Source organism: Papio anubis, chromosome X, assembly GCF_008728515.1.
Source record: "Papio anubis isolate 15944 chromosome X, Panubis1.0, whole genome shotgun sequence".
Lineage (NCBI taxonomy): Eukaryota > Metazoa > Chordata > Mammalia > Primates > Cercopithecidae > Papio > Papio anubis.
The window spans coordinates 115398799-115417699 of NC_044996.1; positions in this window are offsets into that span (position 1 = coordinate 115398799).

Below are 18901 nucleotides of genomic sequence, written 5' to 3' on the forward strand. Positions count from 1 at the left end.
TGCCTCAGCTAGGTAGTTCTCATTCAGGATTTTGCAAGAAGTTTCAGTTACTTCAGTGCCTATGGTGAGATGTCACTCACATGTTGGGGCTTGGAAGTCTTGAGCAGCTGGGAGCTGGAACAACTGGGGCTCCGCATTCCTTTCTCCCATTTGTATGTGTTTGCTTCACCATAGAAGCTTTAAGTAGGCTGAATTTCTTACATGGAGGCTCAGGACTCTGAAAACGTGTTTCAAAGGGGAAATGGACTAAGCTGTGTCACTTTTCATGATCTAGCCTCAGAAGTCACATAGTGTCCGGTCTGCCCTTCTTTATTAATGAGACAGTCGTTAAAGCCTGCTTGGATTCAACAGGAGAGAACACAGACTGCACCTCTCATGAATGAAGGAATGGTAAAGTTCTGAAAAGCATGTGGGTCTGGAAACACTGTGGCAGGGATTTTTAAAAATACCATCTTCCACAGTAGTCTTTCTGGAAGAAGCATCTTGTTGCTTCACACTCCCATACTTTCACAAATGCTGTTCAAACTTCCTCAACTGTCTCTTTTCCTCTTCTTGATTTAACTTACTGACACTCATTTGGTAAAACTTATCTCAAGCCTCTTCCTTTAAAAAGACTTATTTGAACACTCTTCCTCATGTCATTAGACATTCATTGTCACCCCATACTCCTCCTCATACCCTGCTTCCTTTACGTGTTGTGCATAATCCTAAGCCTCTTATCGCAGTATGTTGTGGTAGATGATTTCTTGACTCTGTCACTGAGCCCTAAACTTCTTGAAGGCATAAATCTTAGTTCAGTTTTCCATCCTCATGAGCTGGCATAGTACTTGTTACATGGTAGGTACTTAATTGAACTAATGTGAAGGGAAATCACATTGCTTAGGAGAATCTACAGCTATGTATAGGAATGTTTGTTATACTTTTTTTTTTGCTATGATTTAAGGAGATCTAGATATATCATGGGAATAACAAATATAAAGAAAGAGAGAAAAAAGGAAGGAAGGAAGGAAGGAAGGAAGGAAGGAAGGAAGGAAGGAAGGAAATAAGAGGTCTAGCCTTCTATGCCAAAATTAAATGTACTTATTCTGAATTATGAGAATATCATTTTACATAAAATCTGTGGCTAGAATAAATGAACATGTATTGGTAAGCTATTAATTATTTTCTAGCCAAAAGGAGAAGAAAAGGAACTTTAGTGAGCTCTATATGTGTCAGGTACTTAATGTAAGCACGTTCACAACAAAGATAAGAGTATTTCCTGTCTTTTGCAGATGAGGAATCTAAGACTCACAGCTTTCACATAATTGTTCTAAAACACCATAGGTACTCGATTAATGCTATTTATTATAGCCCTACTATTTATAAATGATGGAACCAGAATTGTCTGAGTATAAAGCTCTTACTTTCTCCCATATTATGTGTTGAGTAAGTTTCCATAGCTATTAACATCTATTCTCAAATGTTGCTAGATTTCCATGATGCCAATGTTTACCTATTTGTGGAGATCCTTATAGAGTTTGTAAGTTTTACAAGAAAATAATTGCCATAGATGTATAGACTGTAATAGACTATCTCATGTGTTTTTGTTTGTATCTTACTCATTCTCTTAGATTTTTAGGTGCTGGAGTAGAAGAAAAAATGCTTGAGTGGAAATACTGAAAAGATTCTACAACCCTAATTACAGATTTAAAATCTCTGACAATACAATCACATATGCAATTCTGTCATTCTTCTTAAGTGTTACCACAGGCATTCCGGTCTAGCATCACTATCTTTCAACTATTTCAAATATCTGGTGACTTTCAACAGGAATTACAAGCATACCTCAGAGATATTTAAGGTTAAGTTCTTGACAACTGCAGTAAAGCAAGTATCGCAATAAAGTGAGTCACATGAATTTTTCAGTTTCCTGATGCATGTTAAAGTTATGTTTATAATACACTTTCTTCTATTAAGTGTGTGATAGCATTATGTTTAAAAACAATGTACATACCTTAATTTAAAATACTTTATTGCTTAAAAATGATAACAATTGTCTGAGTTTTCAATGAGTCATAATCGTTTTGCTCATGGAGTTTCTTGCCTCAATGTCAATAGCTGCCAACTGATCAGGGTGGTGGTTGCTGAAAGCTGGGGAAGCTGTGGCAATTTCTGAATATAAGACCACAGTGAAGTTTGCCACACAGATTGGCTCCTCCTTTCGTGAAAGAGTTATCTGTAGGTAGTGATGCTGCTCGATAACATTTTACATGCAGTAGAACTTGTCTCAAAATTGGAGTCAATCTTCTGCTCCTACTGCTTTATCCACTAAGTTTATAGAATATTCTACATCCTTTGCTTTCATTTGAACAATGTTCACAGCATCTTCACCAGAAGTAGATTTTATCTCAAGAAAGTCTTGAACTCCTCAAATTCATTCATGAGAGTTGGAATCAACTTTTTTCCAAATTCCTGTTAATGTGGATATTTTGAGCTCTTCCCATAAATCACAGATATTCTTAATGGCATCCAGAATGATGAATCCTTTCCAGAAGGTTTTCAATTTCCTTTGCCTAGATCCATCAGCAAAGTCACTATATATGGCAGTTATAGCTCTTTAAAATGTATTTCTTAAATAATAAGATTTGAAAGTCACAATTACTCCTTGATCCATGGGTTGCAGAATGGATGTTGTGTTGGCAGACATGAAAACAACATGAATTTCTTTGTATGTTTTTATCCATGCTCTTGGGTGACCAGGTACATTGCCAATGAGCAGAAATATTTTGAAAGGAATTTTTTTTTCTAAGCAGTAGTTCTCAACAGTGGGCTTAAAATATTCCATAAATCATGCTGTGAACAGATATGCTGTCATTCAGGCTTTGTTATTCTATTTATAGAGCATATGCAGAGTAGAATTAGCATATTTTTTTAAAGTCCTTGCATTTTCCAGATGGCAAATGAGCATTGGCTTCAACTTAAAGCCACCAGTTGCATTCACTCCTAACAATAGAGACAGCCTCTCCTTTGAAACTTTGAAGCCAGGCACTGACTCCTTCTCTCTAGTTATGAAAGTCTTAGAAGGCATCTTCTTCTAGTAGAAGGGTAGTTAATATAGTTGACCCCTAAATAATGTGGCGGTTGGGGCACTAACACCCCATGCAGTCAAAAGTTCACATATAACTTTTGATTTCCTGCAAGCTTAACTCTAACTGCCTAGTGCTGGCTGGAAGTCTTACTGGTGTCATGAGCAGTTAATTAACATATATTTTGTATGGTGCATTGTATATTGCATTCTTACAATATACATTGTATACTGCATTCTTACAATAAAGTAAGCTAAAGAAAAGAAAATGTTAAAATTATAAGAAAGATAAAACATATTTACTATTTATTAAGTGGGAGTGGATCATCATAAAGGTCTTCATCCTTATCATCTTCACATTGAGGAGGCTGAAGAGGAGTTGCTCTTGCTATCTCAGGGGTGGCAAAGGAGGAAGAAAATCCACAGATAAATGTATCTGCATAGTTCAAGCCTGTGTTGATCAAGGGTCAACTCTACATTCAAAACCTATTGTTTAATATAGCCACCTTCATCAATTGTCTTAGCTAGATCTTCTAGATAATTTGCTGCAGCTTCTCCATCAGCACTTGCTGTTTTACTTTGTACCTTTATGTTACGGAGATGACTTTTTTTCTTTAAACTCATGAAGCAACTTCTGCTAGTCTTAAACTTTTCTTCTGTAGCTTCCTTACCTCTCAGCCTGCATGGGGTTAAAGAGAGTTAGAATCTTGCTATAAATTAGTCTTTGGCCTCAGGGAATGTTGTGGCTGGTTTGATCTTCTATCCAGAGCACTAAAACTTTCTCCATATTATCAATAAGGCTGTTTTACTTCCTTTTCATTCATATTTTCACTAGAGAGGCACTTTTAATTTCCTTCAAGGAATTTCATTTGCATTTACAACTTGGCCAAATGTTTCGTGTAAGAAACCTAGACTTCAGCCTATTTCAGCTTTTGGCTATGCCTTCACCACTAAGCTTAATGATGTCTAGCTTTTGATTTAAAGTGAGACACATGTGACTCTTCCTTCCACTCAAACACTCAGAAGCTATTGGAGGGTTATTAATTGGCCTAATTTCAATACTGTTGAAGGGATATGAAGGCCCAAGGAAAGGAAGAGAGACAGGGCAATAGCTGATCAGTGGCACAGTCAGAACACACACAATATTCGTCATTCATCAATAAAGTTCACCAACATATACGGGTGTGGTTCATGATACCCCAAAACAATTACAATAGTAAAATTAAAGATAACTGATCACAGATCAACATAACAGATATAATGATGATGAAAAGGTTTAAAATGTTGTGATAAGTACCATAATGTGACACTAAGATATGAAGAGAGTACATGCTGTTGGAGAAAGGGTACCAATAGACTTGTTCAACACAGGCTTGCCACAAATCTTCAATTTGTAAAAAAAAATGCAGTATCTGCAGTTCAGTAATCATCCTCCCCTGCCCCCACAGCAACACCAAATTGAACAACTATCCACACACATAAAAGCACCTCCATAAGAAGCAAAAATCAGGTGAGCGATCACAGTATAAGGTCTTAACATCATATTAAAGAAAGATGCACTGAAGAGCATAGGAAAGACAATCTTGCAGCACTTACACCACCCCTCCCTCATCCCTGGCAGTGACTGTGTGGTGAGAAAAATAATCTGTGTGCTTGGAGGAGGGAGAGCTCAGTGATTGCAAGGCTTTGCATTGGAACGCAGTGATGTCCTGTCACAGTGGAAAGCAGCATGGGGCAGAATTCAGCCAGTATCCACAGAGAGGCATTTAGATCAGCCCTAGTCAGAGGTGAATCCTCCATACCAACAGTCTAGGTCACAATGACTACAATTCCTAGGTAAGCCCTGGTGCTATGCTGGGCTCAAAGCCAGTGAATTTGGGGTGCACATGACCTAGTGAGACACGTACTAGAGAGGCCAAGAGAGTGCTTGTGTCACCCCTTCCCAACCCCAGGCAGCGCAGCTCACAGCTCTAGGAGAGACGCTTTCCCTCTGCAGAAGGAGAAAAGAGGAAAGAGTGAAGAGGACTTTGTCTTGCAACTTGGAGACTAGCTCAGCTACAGTAAGACAGGGTAATAGGCAGAGTTCTGGTAACTTAACCAAAGAAATGAAAGATTTCTACAATGAAAACTGTAAAATATCAATGCAAGAAATTGAAGAAGACACAAAAAAAGGAAAGATACTCTATGTTCTTGGATTTTAAGAATCAATATTGTTAAATGTCCATACTACCCAAAGCAATCTTCAGATTCAGTGCTATCCTTATAAAAATATCAATGACATTCTTCACAGAACTAGAAAAAAAAAATCCTAAAATATATGTGGAACTACAAAAGACCCAGAATAGCCATAGCTGTCCTGAGCAAAAAGAACAAAACTGGAGGAACCACACTACTTGCATTCAAAGAATATTACAGAGCTGTAGTAACCAAAATAGCATGTTACTGGCATAAAAGCAGATACATAGACTGTCTCAGGAAGCCAGGGACCCCAAACGGAGAGACCAGCTGGAGCTGAGGCAGAAGAACATAAAATGTGAAGATTTTATGGACATTTATCACTTTCCTAATAATACTTTTATAATTTCTTATGTCTGTCTTGAATCTCTTAATCACATTATCTTCGTAAGCTGAGAATGTACATCACCTCAGGACCACTATTGCTATTGTACAAATTGATGTAAAATATGTGTGTTTGAACAATATGAAATCAGTACACCCTGAAAAGAACAGAATAACAGAGATTTTCAGGGAACAAGGGAAGATAATCATAAGGTCTGACTGCCTGTGGGGTTGGACAGAATACAGCCATATTTTTCTTCTCACAGAAAGCCTACAGACAGATGTGTGAATAGGAGAAATATTGCTGAATTCTTTTCCCGGCAAGGAACAACCCTGGGGAAGGAATGCATTACTGGGAGTAGGTCTATAGATGGCCGCTCTGGGAGTGTCTGTCTTATGCGGTTGAGATAAGAACTGAAAGACGCCCTGGTCTCCTGCAGTACCCTCAGGCTTACTAGGATTGGGAAATTCCAGCCTGGTACATTCTAGTCAGACTGGTTGTCTGCTCTGAACCCTGTTTCCTGTTAAGACGTTTATCAGGACAATGCGTGCACAGTGGGACATATACCCTCATCAGTAATTCTAATTTTGCCTTTGCCCTGTGATCTTTATACCCCTTTGAAGTATGTGATCCTTGTGACCTACTCCCTGTTTGTACACCCCCTCCCCTTTTAAAATCCCTAATAAAAACTTGCTGGTGTTGCAGCTGGGAGTTGCCATCACGGTCCTACCAATATGTGATAACACCTCCGGAGGACCAGCTGTAAAATTTCTCTGTTTGTACTCTTTCTCTTTATTTCTCAGACCGGCCAACACTTAGGGAAAATAGAAAGAATCTACATTGAAATACTGGGGGCTGGTTCCCCCGATAATAGACCAAGGGAACCAATAGAGAACTAAGAAATAAATCCATACATCTACAATGAATTCATTTTTGACAACAGTGCCAAGAACATACACTGGGGAAAAGATGGTCTCCTCAATAAATGGTGCTGGGAAAACTAGTCTATATGCAGAAGAATGAAACTAGTCTTTTGTCTCTCTCCGTGTACAAAAATCAAGTCAAAATTGATTTAAAAAACACTAAAGGCTGGGCATGGTGGCTCACGACTGTAATCCCAACACTTTGGGAGCTGAAGGCAGGTGGATCACCTGAGGTCGGGAGTTTGAGATCTGCCTGGCCAACATGGAGAAACCCTATCTCTACTAAAAATTCAAAAAAATTAGCTGGGTGTGGTGGCTCATGCCTGTAATCCCAGCTACTTGAGAAGGTGAAACAGGAGAATCGCTTGAACCCGGGAGGCAGAGGTTGCGGTGAGCCAAGATTGCACCATTGCACTCCAGCCTGGGCAACAAGAGTGAAACTCCATCTCAAAAAGACAAACAAACAAACAAAAACCAAACAAACAAAACACTTACATCTAAAGCCTCAACCTAGGAAACTACTAAAATAAAACATTGGAAAAAACTCCCCAGAACACTGGACTTGAGCAATAGCCCACAAGCACAGGCAACCAAAGCAAAAGTGGACAAATGGGATCACAAGTTAAAAAGCTTCTGCACAGCAAGGAAAACAGTCAACAAAGTGAAGAGACAACCCATGGAATGGGAGAAAATATTTGCAAACTACCTCTCTGAGAAGGGATTAATAACCAGAAGATATACGGAACTCAAACAACTCTATAGGAAAAAATCTAATAATCCAATTTAAAATGGGCAAAAGATCTCAATAGACATTTTTCAAAAGATATACAAATGGAAAACAGGTATAGGAAAAGGTACTGTATATTATTAATTATCAGAGAACTGCAAATCCAAACTGCAATGAGACATTATCTCATCCCAGTTAAAATGGCTTCTATCCAAAAAATAGGCAAAAAAAAAAATGCTGGCAAAGATGTGGAGTAAAGTGAGCCCTTGCAAGCCCTTGTTGAGAATGTAAGTTAGTACAACCACTATGAAGGACAGTTTGGAGGTTCCTCAAAGCCCCAAAATAAAGCTACCATATAATTCAGCAATCCCGCTGCTAGGTATATACCCAAAAGAAAGGAAGTCAGTATATTGAGAAGATATCTGCATTCCCATGTTTGTTGCAGCACTGTTCACATTAGGTCAGATCTAGAAGCAACCTAAGCGTCTGTCAACTGATGAATGGATAAAGACAATGTGTTACATATACACAATGGAGTACTATTTCGCCATAAAAAAGAATGAGATCCTGTCATTTGCCACAATATGGATGGAATTGGAAGTTATTTTGTTGTGAAATAAGACAGGCACAGAAAGTCAAAGATCACATGTTCTCACTTACTTGTTGGAGCTAAACATTAAAACAATTGAACTCGTTGAAATAGAGAATAGAAACATCGTTAGCAGAGCCTGGGGATGGTAGTGGGAGCGTGGGGGAGAAATGGGGATGGTTAATGTGTACGAAAATATAATCAGATAGAATAAGATCTAGTATTTGATAGCGCAACAGGGTGACTACAATCAACAATATTTTATTGTACATTTAAAAATAACTAAAAAATTATAATTGGATTGTTCATAACATCAAGAAAGGATAAATGTTTGAGGTGGTGGCTACCCCATTTATCCTGATGTAATTATTACACTTTGTATCCTTGTATTAAAATATTTCATATACCCCATGAATATATACAACTATTATGTACCAATCAAAATTAAAGAAAAAGCACACAGTATCTGCAAAACGCAATAAAGTGAAATGCGATAAAATGAAGTGTGCCTGTATAATAACATAGAAATAAGGCACTGATACCTTGGCTTTGACTGATCATTTTAAGGTAATAGTACTATGACATTAAATAATACTTTTGCAGGTAAAATGATATTGTATTTATCTGTAGGATGCCGCTACCTGCCTATATGTGAAATTCAGTCTGTTACCTTCTCCTTTCCAACTTTTATTTTTTATAAATTCTGTAAATTGAGACCACAAAACAATGAAAGATTGGAATAGTTCAAGATATTTTATAATAATTGTAATCAAAATATTAAATGATAAATCCAGGCTGGTGTCTTTAAATTGTTAACATAGCTTATTATGAATTTCTACATTGGGAAGAAAATGTGGAAAAGAACATTTTAAAGTCTTTTTCCTGTTCATTTGCTAAAACATATGAAATGTTTAAATACTGAAATATTTATACAAGTCAAATCAAACATGTATAGTTGATGCAAAAGATCATATACATTATTCTTAAATTGAAAAAATATGCTTGTATTATTAACTATTTGGGATAATCTTTGTATTTACTTCTATGCACTAACAAAGGTGATTGAAACTGAATATATTAAACCTCTTTTATCTTGGTATATTATCATCTTTTCCTGGTGGAGGGATTATACTTAATTGCCATATTCCCATAATTATTTCAAGACCATGAGATCTCATGAACTCTCAGCATATTCTTTGTACTTTGTTGAAAGACAACAAATTTATTCCAAAATTGTTGAGGTAATATGAGGTTTGACTTTTAGAAATTAGAAACATACTCAATAGCTAGCACAGAAGAATTTGGTGATCATCCATTGATAACATAAAGGGTCCTCTAAAATGTGACTAACCACTTCCTATTTTTATTATTGGGCTTTTTTGTTTGTTTTTGTTTTTGTTTTTTTGAGACAAGAGTCTCGCTCTGTCGCCCAGGCTGGAGTGCAGTGGCACAATCTCAGCTCACTGAAAGCTCTACCTCTGGGGTTTATGCCATTCTCCTGCCTCAGCCTCCCGAGTAGCTGGGACAACAGGCACCCGCCACCACGCCCAGCTAATATTTTGTATTTTTAGTAGAGACAGGGTTTCACCATGTTAGCCAGGATGGTCTTGATCTCCTGACCTGGTGATCCACTGCCTCAGCCTCCCAAAGTGCTGGGATTACAGGTGTGAGCCACCATGCCTGGCTACTATTGTTTTTAAGTACCTGTTTTGCTGTTCTGAATTTTCCTAAATCAGGGACTTGCCATTCCTTTAAAAAGAGCACCAATGTGTTTTATTAAACAGCATGAAGAATTCGATCAGCCCCATAAATAAAGTAATTGCTTAAATTTATTTCCTATTGTGAGTTTATATTTATTTATTTATTCTTAATGACAACCATGAAATAAATACACCAATTACCTTTCCAATACCCTTGCCCCTGAACTTTGTTCCCCAAATGTAGCTCGTGAAATGACCAGAACAACCAGTCAATGAACTGATTACTGTTGAGTGCCACACTTCTAGCTACTTGATAATAATTTAATGTCGCTTGAATAAAAAGAAATGTTTTTGATGGAAAGCATGATCCTTGACCACACAATTTCCATTCTGTTACTATATTTACATAGTAAGCTCCTTCTAGGTTACTTTGCAATCATTTAAAAATGAACAAAATTATTGAGAAACCCCAATTAAACTGAGTGTCTAGTAAAAGACTTATTTGGATGTAGTCCCAGATAATGTCTCTGGTAATGGAAGGAAGGAAAATTAAGCACTCTGATTTCCAGTAAATATAATTCGGTCCTGTAAAGTGCTCTCAGCCAAAAATCTTCACTGAATTTATGGTAACCCAAGGCTATCGCCAGTTGCTCTTGTTAAAAAATGCACATATAGGGGGTGTATGGCCTAAATGTGTTCATCAATTTCATGTGTTGGAAACTTAATCCCCAATGCGATAGTATAAAGTGGTGGAATCTTTAAGAGTTGATTAGACCACGAAGGCTCTGCCCTCATGAATAGATTAATGCCTTTCTTGTGGGAGTGCATTCCTAACTGAGGAGTTCTGTCTCCTCTTGATCTCTCTCACCCTCTTTTTGTTCTTCCACTATGGAATAACATAGCTAGAAGGCCCTCACCAGATGCAATCCCTCAATCTCAGACTTCCCAGCCTCCAAAAACATGAGCCAATACCTTTGTTTATTATAAATTACCTAGTCTGTAATACTCTGTTATATAGCAGCACAATAGAGACTAAGGGTTGTGTGTGTGTGTGTGTGTTCGAAAGTAATATCTTACCATTCTTTTAAAAATGAAGCCTTCACGGGTACTGGAAAAAGCGATTGAATTTAAGGCTATCTCTACTAGATGGTAAATTGGAATGGGTCTATCATTGTGCTTGAGCCCAGTGACCAGTATATTAACTAGGAGGGAGATTATGCACATAAAAATTTACTCTTTAGAGATTTCTGTAGCCTGCAGTGCCAAATTAGGATGATCGGGAATGTGTGCAGAGCCAGCAAGAAGGCTTTCTCAAGATATTTCTTCTAGTTACAGAAGAAATATTACATATTATAGTTAATCTATTTTAAATACTTTCCAGGTTTTGAGTCTTCTAATTTGATGCAACATGAGAGAAGTTTGCGACTCAAATGGAATAGGATATAGGATAGGTGCCTCAGGGAGCACCAAAGATAATACAGAAAAGCTGAAGGGGAAAAAGTCAGAGGACCAAGATATCAGACTTTCCTGAATAAGGGAAATCTGCTGTGAACTCCCTATTTCTTTTCAAAGCAACATTTGCCTCTTCATACCCACTGTTTCATCTCTCCTTTTAGTCTCAGAGGAAGATGTGTCCCCTCTGGCTTCAAAGATTTTGTGGTCTTGTTCACTCTCCTTTCCTTCCTAAAGTCTGTCTTGCCTTCTTTTTCAACAACTTTCCTACTGCATTAAATATGCTCAATTATAAGATCTATCTTACGCATGTTTTAAATATGTGTGTAAATGGCCACAATGATTGCCTTCTCTGTATTGGCTTGGGCCTTGGGTAGTCCACCTCCCTGGCTCTAGACCTAGCTGTAGTTCTTGTTCTGCTCAGTGGAATGATAGAAAATATGATGCAAGCAGACACTTGAAAAGGGCTTCGATATTGGGCTTTGCCTCATCTTGATGATCTTGAGGAATGCTGTGACCACCACCATGCTATCTAAGCCCAGGCTATCCTGCTGAAGGGTGAAAGACACACGGCCCAGATACCCACTGTGCCTTGCTGACAAATAACTAACCATTAGATATGTGAGTGAGTCCATGGATCATCAGCTTACCACAGATTCATTAGTGAACCCAGAAAACACTACATGACACACAACTGTTCCATCCAGCTGAACTCACAGAATAATGAACACATGTATGGTGATTTGTTAGATAACAGAAACTCTTACCTTACTGTACCATGATTCTAGCTACTGTTCTCATTATTTTCTTCCATTTATTGTCAAGTATTCTATTTCCTAACAAATATTCACTTATCATATAACAATTACATAATGACATAAGCTGGCTACGTGATAGGGACTATGTTGAACAATTATACAAATCTTGATAAGCAGTAACAGACATGGGGACTACCTTTATGGAACATAGAAAAGAATAGTAAGTAAAACGCATTGTGTGCTTTATATGTACCATCTACCATATAAATCTTACAATATATATTAGTTGGTCACAACAACCTTATTGACCCATTTTACAGATAAGGAAACTGAGACGTAGAACATTTTAACAGATTTTCTTAAAGTCACAGTAAGTGGTGGACTTAGCTCTTTCTTCAGAGACTGCTCTGAACCATTACATTGTATTTTCAGGACAGATATCAAAAAACCTTCAGATTTAGTCTTTCTTAATTCTGCCAGGAACTTCTGCATCAATGAGGAGAAGGCAATTCCACCTTTTTTTAACCTTTAGGGGCCCATATAGCTTCCCTTTACTCTATTACAAAATAGTCTTTAACCTGATACTAATCACTAGCTATTTGCACGTTGTTTAATGCCTCGCCCATCAGTATCTGTCCTCATCTATGTAGAACCTGAATTCTTGAAGGTCATCATTGTCTTCTTTGCAAAATCTAGTAGCAATATTAAGCTCATTTATTCTGAATTCTCTGGCTTATTTGAACATAATTGGTAATTCCTTTATATTTAATTATCTCTTTCACTTTTAAAAAAATACAGTCCTTACTTCTCAAAATTTTTAGTTTACAAATCGAGCTCATGTAAGCCAAATTTATAGATTGGTTATACTGGTTGGAGGCAAATGTGCATTTAGAGGGGTCTATATTTTAATCAAATTCTTAAAGGGTCTATAACCTAAGATAGGTTCATGCATTCATTCATTTACATTTACCAAGAGTGTTCTGTGTGCCAGGCCCTGTTCTGGGCACTGGGGAATGAGCAATGATCAAAACAGTTAACATCTTTGACCTCAAGGAGATTGGCTGTAAATGAGGAGGTAGAAAATAATAACATGAACCCAAGTATATGCCATATTACCTGATAGAAAAAAGTGCTATGGTCTGGGTGCGGTGGCTCATACCTGTAATCCCAGCACTTTGGGAGGCTGAGGTGGGTGGATCATGAGGTCAGGAATCCAAGACCAGCCTGGCCAATACGGTGAAACCCCGTCTCTACTAAAAATGCAAAAATTAGCCAGGCACGGTGGTATGTGCCTGTAGTCCCAGCTACTTGGGAGGGTGAGGCAGGAGAATCACCTGAACCTGGGAAGCGGAGGTTTCAGTGAGCTGAGATTGCGCCACTGCACTCCAGCCTGGGCGATGTCAGGCCTCTGAGCCCAAGCTAAGCCATCACATCCCCTGTGACCAGCATGTATACATCCAGATGGCCTGAAGCAACTGAAGAATCACAAAAGAAGTGAAAATGGCCTGTTCCTGCCTTAACTGATGACATTACCTTGTGACATTCCTTCTTCTGCCTCAGAAGCTCCCCCACTGAGCACCTTGTCTGACTGTAATTTTCCATTACCTACCCAAATCCTATAAAACTGCCTCACCACTATCTCCCTTCGCTGACTCTCTTTTTGGACTCAGCTCGCCTGCACCCAGGTGATTAAAAGCTTTATTGCTCACACAAAGCCTGTTTGGTGGTCTCTTCACGTGGGCACATGTGACAGGTGACAGAGGGAGACCCCGTCTCAAAAAAAAAAAAAAAAAAAGAAAAGAAAAGAAAAGAAAAAGAAAAAAAAAGGTGCTGTGGAGCAAAATAAAGCAAAGTAGAAAAGATGGAGAATGGAAGAAATCCATATTTTAGATGGGCAGTAAGGCAGCATTTCATGGGGATGAGTATTTAAACAGAAGCCTTAATGAAATGAGAAAGTAAGCCACAAAGATATTCTGGGAATGTGCATTTCTAGAAGGGATGATGAGGGTCATTACCTAAGGTAGGAACATGCTCTGTGTCTTCATGCAATACCCATGAGCCATTTTGTCTGACTAGAGTGAATGAGAGGTGAGTATTGGGAGACCAGGTTAAAGTACCCACAGGCCAGGTTAGGCCTTTGGGAGCATGAAGGCATTTTTCTTTCCCTCTCTGATTCTCAGTACAGAAGCACTGTCAGTCTATTTTAGTGGGATGAGATTGGGTTTTAGAGTACACATCTCTGAGTGACTGTTGTTGAGATCTTGAGTAAATTATTGGTTCCAATTATAGAACATTTAGAAAATTACTTTGCCTTTTGAGTTCCAATTATCTGATCCTTACAGTTGGTATTCAATTGCCTAGCTAATAGGACTGTTATGATGTTTTAAGGTAGCACAGCATATGAATGCACCCACTTCAGTCCTGGCACAAAGCATACTTAGTAATTGTTCATTTTCACACCTCTTTACATACCTTCACTAAGAGAATATTGAGGAAATTGACTTCAATTACTTCCTCTGGGGATGACTCTCAGGTCTGTGTCTCAGAATCTATCACCCACTTTCAACACACGTGTATGTATATGTCCAAACTCATTAAACTATATATATTAAATAGGTACAGTTTATTGTATGTTGATTATACTGCAACAAAGCTATTTTTAAAGTGTGTCTTCTTTTGTCAGTTTCATATGCCTACTTAGATGTTCCAATAACATTTCAAACTAAAAATCATCACCTTTTCACTAAAACAGGGATCAAAATCTCAACTTGCTCAAGGGTAACATAAATGGATAAAAAGACTTGATCTGCTAGGAATTGCTGCTGGTGAATTCCCTGATCACTCTGTGCCCAGCGTTGCAGAACTTCACTCTATACACAGGTACAGTACTCAGTTGCAGGCTCAGGGGAACCCCTAAGGTAGTTTTCCAGAGCTCTTTCTCTGTGTAGCACCCTTCTTTCTGCTACTCTGTTTCAAAATCCTAGCCTCCCCAAATTCCTGTTCAACTCGGGGAAACTACCATGCTCTGCTTTTGTTCTCCCTCTAAGCACCAAATTCCAGAAAGTGCCTCAGGACAAAAAGGTGAGGTCATCCCAGGGCTCACTTCATTTGTTTTCCTGTTCTTGGGGATCTCCCTAATACACTGCCTATTGTCCAATGTCTGAAAGCTGCCATTTCATGTATTTTGTCCAGTAGAAAGTCAATTTATTCCCAGTAACTGTGTCAAGGACAGAAGCCCGTTGTTACTAATTTAGTAGAACACTTTGGCAATATATACAACGTTCAAATATTTTACACATAGATTTTTTGCATGGTTCTCAAAAGAACAATTTTGTGTTTGGGGATAGGACCTCAGAAGGAGCAGTTTGTTCTATCCTCAGGCCACCCTTGCAGAGATTTTTACATTCTAACCTGACAAATTTGCTTGTCTACCCCTTATGCTCATGTCTTGTCCTCCCAGCACTGAGATATAAAGAAGGCGCATAAAGGTATTTTTAAAAAAAATTCCACTTATTTGTCTCTCCTTTTTCTTTTCTTTACTTTCTTCAAGCCTATGAATAAGCATGCACCGCTACATGACATTTTCCACCTTTGGACTTTCATGTTATTTATGCCTTTCATTCATTTCCTTGTATTTCTTATACTATAATTATTAAATTAAGGCTATTGTTTTTATCAAGGTGGATAATACTTATTCAAGCCTTCCTATAATTTTGAACAGTAAGATTGATTTTTTTAAAATCCTACACAATTTTAGTCACCCACCTTAATGTACCTGTGTGACCAAGAATGCAGCTCCTATGTATGGACATTTTGCAGACTTAGATAAGAAAGCATGGATGATAGAGTGCATGTTTTATATTCACAATGTCAAGATGCCTACATCTTTAGAACTGGTTTATTCTCTTCACATTGCTGCATATAGTCCAGCGTTTGACAAATATGCTTCAAAAGCTCATTTCTCGTATAATTTTGTAGGTCTTGAATCAGTTCTACCAGTCCATGAAAAGGAAAGGAATTGTGCCTGCAATAGACTTAGGTGGTGATTTTCACATTGTTCACAGACTGCTGATATTAGAATTCCTTCAGATTCCACATCGAGACACAGTCATCATGAACAATAGCTCAGAAGAAACCTCTTTACTGCTAATGCAATTGTTAAGTATATTGTTTTGAAAATGAAAATTTATGATTTTCGCAAAGTTCTCCAATCTGCACTCATGCCACTTTTGAATTGCATAAAATAACAGAAAAACGATAGCATGAGAAGTTTTATGTGAAGTCGTTATTTTCCTTTCTAGAATGCAATATGTGTATCTTTTTATTCACATTGAAGTGCCTCATTCGAAACACAGAGGCAATTGTACAGTAATTTTCACTCAGAATGAGGTTTCTTACAATTGAGTAATATCTCTACTCCTCAGCATGAAGTTAATTTAGGTAATTTGTTATACTTTAAGATAAAAGAATGTCTGCACATATCTAAAATATCCACATGCTTTTTAAAAACAAAATTTTAATCATTGTTAGGACAATGTCCAATCACTTTGATTTCACAGGGATACGTATGTCTTCACTGCAGTCTCGTGAGCAGACAGTGGCTTCCTGCGGGGCAGTTCAGACAAGAGACAGCAGTCCTGTCCTTTTTATCCTCGGAAATTGTCAGAGACTTTTAAAGTGTAGTTTACAGACGTATAAAGGAGAGAAAGGAAATAAATTCAAAGTCAAATAATACACCTAATGCTTTCACTTTTTAAAAAATTTCTTTCTATAATCTGTACAGATGCCTTGGACCAAGGGAAATTATTTCTTTTCTGTTTTGCTGGAATAATCCTAAAAGGTGATATTTCACTAGATTAAATAAGAACACGTAACTGTTTAAAGCTATTCGTAAACCCTTTTCAACAACCACAAAGGCATACCTCATCCAGACAAACACGATTTTCTATTTCTTGCAAGATTTTGAAGATTATAGGTCTATTTGAAATTTTCTTATGAACATTTGAACAACCAGCCTTTATTTTTATAAATTTATTTAGTATTGTTTACAATTTAACAATTTAATTTTTTTTTAAAGAAAATAATTTACTTCATCCATCAGGCCTCTCATATGCATCTTTACTATTTTATTTTCTGTTCTCTGTGTTTTCTGTAATCTTCTGAAAAGATTTTAAAAACTAAAACACAACAGTAACTTGAAATCTCTAATTTGATTTCTTTTTTTAGGTGCTCTCTTTTTTATTATTATTATACTTTAAGCTCTAGGGTACATGTGCACAACGTGCAGGTTTGTTACATATGTATACATGTGCCATGTTGGTGTGCTGCACCCATTAACTCGTCATTTACATTAGGCATATCTCATAATGCTCTCCCTCCCCCCACCCCCTCCCCACAATAGGACCCGGTGTGTGATGTTCCCCTTCCTGTGTCCAAGTGATCTCATTGTTCAATTCCCACCTATGAGTGAGAACATGTGGTATTTGGTTTTCTGTTCTTGCGATAGTTTGCTGAGAATGATGCTTTCCAGCTGCATCCATGTCCCTACAAAGGACACAAACTCATCCTTTTTTATGGCTGCATAGTATTCCATGGTGTATATGTGCCACATTTTCTTAATCCAGTCTGTCACTGATGGACATTTGGGTTGATTCCAAGTCTTACCTATTGTGAATAGTGCCACAATAAACATACGTGTGCATGTGTCTTTATAGTAGTAAGACTTATAATCCTTTGGGTATATACCCAGTAATGGGATGGCAAATTTGAAATTTTTAATTTTTTTTTAGAAACAGTGTATTAGTCTGTTCTCACGCTGCCAATAAAGACATACCTGAGACTCTGAGGAAAAAGTTTATAAAGGAAAGAGGTTTAATTGACTCACAGTTCCACATGGCTGGGGAGGCCTCACAGTCGTGGCAGAAGGCAACTGAGGAGCAAAGTCACATCCTACGTGGCAGCAGGCAAGAGAGTGTGTGCGGGGGAACTGCCCTTCATAAAACCATCAGATCTCATGAGACTTATTCACTATCACGAGAACAGCATGGGAAAGACCCGCCCCTCATGATTCAATTACCTGCCACCAGGTCCCTCCCACAACACGTGGGAATTGTGGGAGCTACAATTCAAGATAGGATTTGGGTGAGGACACAGCCACACCACATCAGACAGGGTCTCACTCTGTTGCCCAGGCTGGAGTGCAGCAGTGCAATCATGGCTCACTGCTGCCTTGAATTTTGGGGCTCAAGGATTCTCCCACCTCAGCATCCCAAGTGCTGGTACTACAGGCACACACCACCATGCCTCGTTAATTTTTTCAAAAATTATTTTTTGCAGAGATGGGGGTCTCACTATGTTACCCAAGCCGGTCTCGAACTCCTGGCCTTGAGTGATCCTCCTGCCTCAGCCTCCCAAAGCACTGGAATTGCATGTGCGAGCCACCATGCCCAACACAAACAACGTCAGCTTAGCAGTAATAATCTTTCCCAAAAAACCACTTTTAAAAACAATGTGCACTTTGGGAGACTGAGGTGGGTGGATCACAAGATCGGGAGATCGAGACCATCCTGGCCAACATGGTGAAACCCCGTCTCTACTAAAAATACAAAAGTTGGCTGCGCGTGATGCCTATAATCCCGGCTACTCAGGAGACTGAGACGAGAGAATCGCTTGAACCCGAGAGGTGGAGGTTGCAGTGAGCCGAGATTGCGCCACTGCACCCCAGCCTGGCAACAGAGCTAGACTCCGTCTAAAAAAAAAAAAAAAAAAAAAAAAAAAAAAGAGTAATTTTTTTTTAACTGCATTTACCAGTGCAGTGCCTGACAAATACACTTTTGTCTCATGCCATTCATTCATATTTTTACCCTGCCTGAAAGTACTCTTGAATATTATTTCTTCACAGATTTATTTCTGCACCCCTGAAATAATATGGTGCTTATCATACTATATCATAAGTAATTGTTTGACTGGCTATTTTTCTTCTAAATAATGAACTTACTGAAGTTAGGGACAATGTCTTACTCATCACTGTAAACAGATCCTGAATCACAGAACCTTTGACACAATGAAGCGTTCCCAAGCATTTGTTAAATAAATGGATATTTCCTAATAAAATCCATACACAATTCT